Source organism: Pteropus alecto, unplaced genomic scaffold (genome assembly GCF_000325575.1).
Source record: "Pteropus alecto unplaced genomic scaffold, ASM32557v1 scaffold196, whole genome shotgun sequence".
Classification (NCBI taxonomy): Eukaryota; Metazoa; Chordata; class Mammalia; order Chiroptera; family Pteropodidae; genus Pteropus; species Pteropus alecto.
Genome location: NW_006439717.1, coordinates 2,182,576 through 2,189,419, shown reverse-complemented (window position 1 = coordinate 2,189,419; position 6,844 = coordinate 2,182,576). Strand labels below are relative to the sequence as shown.

At 50.8% G+C, this 6,844-nt stretch overlaps 1 protein-coding gene across 1 annotated transcript in view; it reads right to left on the bottom strand.

The window, feature by feature from the left end:
* The window catches only part of HDAC7 (histone deacetylase 7), a 20,033-nt gene extending 17,893 nt beyond the window's left edge, over positions 1-2,140 (bottom strand). Inside the window, exon 1 of the mRNA XM_025050233.1 lies at positions 2,090-2,140. The gene's annotated coding sequence lies outside the window, so the exon portion shown is untranslated. The remainder of the gene's footprint in view (positions 1-2,089) is intronic.
* Between the last annotated feature and the right edge of the window lie 4,704 nt (positions 2,141-6,844).

Sequence of the window (6,844 nt, the reverse complement as noted above, 5' to 3'; positions counted from 1 at the left end):
TGGCTCTGTTTTCTCATTGACTCTCAATAGTCACCTCCCCCTTGCAGCTCAAAAGCTGAAAATCCAGGGTCCCTAAACTTTTGTTCACCTTGATGGGGTCAAACAGGCAAGAAAAAAAAAAGAAGTCACCTCTCTTCACGGGAGTTTCTCACTGGGTGAAGAAGAGGAGCCTACAGCAGGTTGTTGCAATGGGGCATCTCTTCTAATATTCTCTGACCATGAGATGGAGACAAAAAAGCAGCAGAGGAAGGAGATGCCTACACAACTGTCTGGCTGTCAGGAGACAGGAGGGGAGAGCTGTGTACCCAGAAGCAGCCAACAGGCAATGCGCAGCTTTGTTTCCCTCACCCTTTGCTCTCCTATGCGTCCATGCAGAGAAACCAGTTTCATTCTGGGGCTCAGATGCCAATACACTTCTGCCCCAGGTGTCCTAGCTTCCTGAGGTTACTCCCCTGAAGATGCAAGAAGGACCTCGGGGACCCAAGGCAGGCCACTGCACTTGCAGCTAGTGGTTTTAGCCACACACAAACCGTAAGCGGCCCCATCTCTTACCCCGAGGCCTGCCATGGCCTCCAGAAAAGAAGGCTTCTGGGAATGTGGGAGGGGCTCTGCCCGCAACCCTGAGAACATCTCTTGAGGTGATTTAGCATTTAGGGATCTGAAGAATACGGTGCTAACCTGGCTTCTTTCAACTTCGTCTCCTACATCTGAACTCGAACCCTCCACTTAAGCCATCAGCTCCCATCTTGTCCATGTGCCTTTTGTCCTCTGAGCCTTTGCTCACAACATCCCTCTGCTGGTGCTATACTCACTGCTCGATTCTACTTTTCCAGATCCTCCCCTTTCTTCCAAGATCAGCTGCAGACTTCGCTCTTCTCTGGACCCAGCCCAGCTTCCCCTTGTCCCTCCCTCCTCTGGATTTCAATCATGTTGGCGGTTCTGTGCCCTATAAGCACCATGTGGGCAAGGGCCACGTCTAAGGTAAGCTCCAAGGGATAGGACTTGGTTTTGTTTACTGCTCCCTAACCCAGCACCTAGAACAGTACCCAGCACGTGATAGGCACCCAATAAATGCTGGTTGAATCAATGAATAAATCTCTATATCCCCAAAAAATGCCTAGGAAGGTGCCCTAGCACAGAGATAGGGTTCATTAATGTTTCTTTTTCTAATTTCTGTATTTAATTTTTAGGAAATTACACATCTAGAAAGACTAAATAATAATAGGTGGTAGATTTAACGTTTCTTGAATGACTGGATGAACACATTAATCAGTTGTCCCCTCATTTGGCAATGGTCACATATTGCATTCTAGTATTATTTCTCTTTTTGTTTATGGGTCCTCCCCAACTTGCCTATAAGCTTTTGGACACCTAGAATAGAAGCAAAGAGGGTACCTGGCCTTCATTCCTTCCTGCCATATGTAACTATTAGGCATCAGGTATATACCTTGCATCCAATAGACTCTCAGTGGATATTGGATGAAGTTAAGGAGGGGGCAGCCCTCATCCAGCCACAGCCCCAACCCCAACCCAGCCCTACAGGCATGTCCTAAAGCAGAGTAGCTGCAGGGACTCCACTCATCTCTTTGCCCAGTGCAGTCTAACAGGAGGCAAGGAAGGTGAGAGAACCAGGAAGAAGGGTCCCTCTCTTCCCACCCCAGTAGCACAATGCATCGTTCCATCCTGCAAGGGCTGCCATGCCCACCTTGCAGGGCTGGTGTGAGGACTGAAAGAGCCAACAATCGAGAACATGCCGTCCTGCCCAGAGCCTGATATAAGGCAAGGGCCTGAGAATAAATAGTAGCTTCCTACTCACTTTCCTGTTTCTCTGCATCCAGCAAGGAACAAAAAGAGCATCTTGCCTTTCCTTTTCCTGTCGTGTTTCCTAGCACTGGGGTCAGCCTGGATCCAGAGGTGCCACCTTATCCTCATTCTTTACCCCTCTCCCCTAGAACCCCTACCTCCCAAACTCCCTGGCTGATCAACTAGCTACCCTGCCCAACCACTGTTTAGCTCCTCACCCTTCTCATGTCCTTTCCATCCTCACCTTCCACTCCCCACCACAGTCTCCCTCAGGACCCATGCTTACCTGTGCCAGGGGGACTGGGACAGTGGGCACCCGGGCTCACCTGGGTCCCATCTGTAGAGAGAAGAGAGATGGAGAATAGGGGCTGCAGGGAGGCGGCACAAGGAGAGCCAAGCCAGGCAGGCTCCTTGCCACTCCAGGAGGCCTGCACCCAGCTAGCTTGAGCCCTCCAAAACCTTGCACCTCCACCAGAAGCTAACCAAAAAGAGGAGACTGCACGTCACTCCTTTCCTCTAATTCCCATGCTGGACGATGGCAGTCCTTACCTCCTTCTTCCTCTTCCAATCTACTGAGCGACTCAGATATCTCGCCCTGCTGGAGCTCAGCCCACAAGAACCCAAAGAGGTGCCAGTTCACCCAACAATGCCCTCAGCCCTCCTGATGTGCTCGGGTTCCCATAGCCCAAAGGGGAAGAAAAGGGCTAGGAGGTGAGGTGGGACAGCACGGCTGCTGAGACTACACTAAAGATGCCAGGAGGGAGATGGACAGGAGAAATCGGGCCTGGAGAAAAGGAACTGGGGCCCACTCAGACACTTCCACAGTGGGAGAGGAACTGGGTCATGGCCTGGAGGTCAAGTTAGATCTGGTGGGAGCTGTAACATGAGGCGTCTGGAATACACAGCCCGAGGACCCCATGGTAGGAGCTCCTTTCCTCCTGCTGCTCCATCCTGTGTCCTGCGGCCTGCTCCCCCAGGGAAGAGAACCAACCACTCAGCCATTTTCTAGGATAACATGAAATAGAAGTCTTTCCTTCTAGAAATGGTCACCTCTCTCAGGCTCCTAAGCCCAACCCAGAAACTCTATCCCATTCAGAAGGAGAGAGGCCCTCAGGAGCCCAGAGGCTGAGTGGGCTGAGTGGGATGGACACCTTTCCCTCCTGCTGTCCCAGTTCAGAGCCAAGGGGACAGGAGGCCAGGGACTGGAAAGCCATCTGGAGGGGGCATTTAGTGGACACACAGAAGCCCTCTTTAGGCCAGACCTGGGGTAGAAAAAGTATTTTCTGGAAGAAAATTGATGGGTGCTCCTCTTTGGATCTGAGTCTAAGGGGCAGCCACAGTTCCTCTTCTAAAGCTGAAAAAGAAGAACTCCCTGCAGGCAGACACCACTGGGGGATGGGACAACTCTGGGCCCAGAGAGACTCCCACCAACTGCCCTCAAACACTCAGGCCCCATGCTTCTGATGACAACGTTTGGTAGGGAAATGTGGCTCCACCTATTCAAATTCTGCCCATCCTTCGAAGTCCGATCCAAGCCCACCTCCTCATGAAGCTCCCCCTGACCTCTCCTCTCTTCAATTCCCAGAGCACCCACTCTGTGTCCACCACCTGGACATTTCATTAATCATGGTGTCTGGGGTTTCATTCGTAAGCCATGTCCCTCTCTACCTAACACTTTGCTGGGCGCATGGCAGGCTCTGTTAGGAACTGGTGAACTGAACACAATGCCTCTCTCCTGGCTTCCTGCCCAGGACATGGCACGAATATTTCTCAAGGTTTGTGAGCCTCAAGGAACACTGGGGCGGGAGGCAGCCTCTCCGCCCCAGGATGTGGTAACCCCCATCCTGGGCTCTCTTAGGACCTCTTTCTTCTGCAGGACCTGGTGCCCCAGGAGAGGTTTCTGAATCAGTTTCCCAGGTACACTCCCAGAGCCCGTGTTGGGCCTAGAGTCCCTGACTACAGAGAATTCTCTCCTACCTCCCTGGTCCCTGAGGACTGGTCAGCAGCATTCACGCTTGGGAACAGAGCCAGTTCTCTGCGCCTCACTCTCCTGGTAACCACAGATTCTGGACACCGTGGACTCTCTGGATAGGAGAAAAACTAAAGGCCCTGAACTCCGTAGTGTTTATTACCAGGCCCAAAAGGGATGTTCTGTGAAGCTGATCGATGATATACACTCTGTTCAGAAAAGCTGCATGTGTGCACGTGTGTGCGCATTTGTGCTGCTAACAGGGGCTGTTTCTAAAAGCAATTCCTGAAAAAAGTTTGGCTTCTCCCCTAACTCCCCAGCTCTGGGCTGCCAGCCTTTGATTTCCGAAAAGCCCAGAACATCAGAGATAAGACCTGAGGAACAGCTCTCCCGTGTCCCAGAGGGTGGAAAGGTATTGAAAGGCACCTAGTCAGTGGGTAAACTGAAACCAGAAAGTGAACATCCTGCATCTCAGGCCTGGGGATAAACTTGGAGGCCCCTCTTACCAATGGCCCCTCTAAAAGCACTGGTATCACTAATTTGGGGTCAAACTGAAATAGCATCAGGAGTGAACGGGCCCAAGGGGTGGAGAATGCTGTGTAGGGCTGGACCCTTCTCACACAGATCCAGACCAGGGTGGAGACCTCTCCTTTTTGGAGTTCTAGCTCTACCCATTTCTACCTTCTTGGGAAGCAACTGTGGTCAGGCTGAAGAGACAGTTTATTTGGCACTGAGGCACCTGGCCTACCAAATCACCTCCCCAAACCAGAATACCTGATCTCAACCAGAACCAAAGAGCTCCAGAAATCCTGTCCCGCTGGGTTGACCTCAGCCCTCAACAACCTCCAGAGCAGACACAAAGGCCACTCTTCCATCGCCTGAGCACCTGTACAAGCTGTTCTCCCCACTTACCTTGTTGCCCCGGGCCTTTACCTGCCCAGAGAAACCTGAGCCCTGCCTGACCACCTGCTCTCCCAGGTGCGGCAGGCCCTCTATCAGGGAGATGGCTTCCCCAGGAGCACTGCCACCCAGAAGCCCTCTCCTAAACGCCTCTGATGGCTTTTTTGAAGCTGTTTCACCTGCTTGGTCTCCTGACCAGCTAAAAGGAGGGGCAGGAAGACCCAAGCCCCAGGAGCTGGAGGAAAGCAGGCAGCAACAGAAGGCCAAGTGCTAGGTTCAGGGCTGATCCCCTCCACACCCCACGCTGCAGCTCTGGTTCTGTTTCCCTGACACAGGCAGGACAATGCTGGCAGAAAAGAGGAAAGCTGAGGCCTCAGGAAGATCCAAGAATAAATAAACCTAAGAAAGAACATCATGGTTGCCAGGCCTCTGTGACACAGAGTGAGGGCTGAGAACAGAGGAGAGAAGCCCTTCTTGAGGGCACCCGGGTCACAGAATCTGAGAATATTAGAACTAAAGAAGCTTTAGAGATTGTTCAGTCCAACATTCTCACTTTACAGAGGAGGGAAGAGACAGGTCATGGTCACCTCACAGGTCAGTGGTACTGCCAGGCCAGACCAAACCAGTGCAAGGGGAACCCAAAAAGTCTATCCCAAATGCAGGTACTAAGCACTTTCATTGTGAGCTCACTCATCCAGGGGTTGAATGGATGGAAATAAGAATGAAACTTGGTTCTCACTTTCAAGGAGTTTAAAATAAACTCAGAATTTTTGAGAAATTAAAAAGCGTACTACTTATAGATACTAAAAAAATTCAGAGCCCCAAAAAGTATATACAACAAAGTTTCTTACTCATCTAACTCCCTAGAATTTCCCTAGAATTAACCCTTTCTAATAGTTTCGTGAGTACCTCTTCCAGAAATTCTTACTCATTTTCTTGACATTAAGCTGCTTAATGCTCAGATTTATCCAGAATCCAGGGGCCTGCAAGCTGGCTGGAAATTCCTGTCACATGAAGTTATGGAAGTTATCCGCAGCATAGAGGAAATTGGCTTTGAGGTCAGATGGACCTGGGTTCAAACTCTGACTCCCTCAGTGACCAGCAGGGAGAGCCAGTGATACAACGTGACCTGGTCAGGCCTCAGCTGCCTCATCCATAATAAGAGAATACGAGTATCTGCTTGGAAGCAGTTATGAGATTAGCAATGCTGTGTGTGAAGCGCCTAGCACGTGGTAGATACTGCCTCAGTGATCACGATTAATACTGCTTGCCCCTGAACTTGTCTGCAGCTTCCCTTCTGGCATAAGCATTTCAGTGTCTGGTCCCAACTGCATCCTCCCCTGCTCTACCATAGTCCGCTTTCTCCCAGATGAATTCTCAGGCCCCATCTCTTACCCACTGCCTCTCTCAACTACAGTCTCTTCCCTTTCTCTTTCACCTGAACTTTTGTAAACTATAGTAATACTTTACTATGTGCTAAGAGTTGTTCTAAGTTCCTTACAAGTGCTAGTTCATTTAACCCTCATGACCAACCAATCAGACAGTTACTGCTTTATCTCCATTATGTAGATCAGTAGACCAAGGCCCAGCAGTGTTAAATAACTTGTCTGAAGTCACATAACATGCAATTGGCTGAGCTGGGACCTGAGCCAGGCGATTGGGCTCCAGAATCCATGTTCTCAACCAATATGCTCCCTCACTCCTCCCTAGCACTTCCACTCCCCACAGGCCAGCAGGGAGAGAGCAAATACAGGACCTAGCTGGGCAGAGAGAAAGATAAAAAAATCACATAGCCCCACGAAGACCCTTACCAGCAAACCCCGGCCCTACTGCAGACTGGAGGGCAGAAGCTGCCTATTTCACCTTTGGGCTCCCATGAAGACAATCCTAACGAATCACTTCTAGATAGCAACCGTCAGCTTCACAAATTCCACGCAATGATTTCAGACCACATGTCTGAACAAGGGGCTGACAACAGGTTGAGGTCCATGGGCATCATGTTCTCTGCTCTTGGGTGCCCTGCCATATCCTTTCTCTAGAAGCTTCCAAGTCCCTCTGAAGCTCTCTCATTAGCATCCCAAAGTAAGCTCCCCTCTATCTAGAGGGACCAGGGGCAGAGACTGGGCTCCCAAGTGAGTGGCCTGGGACTTGGACCTGCCCCTCACAAAGGCG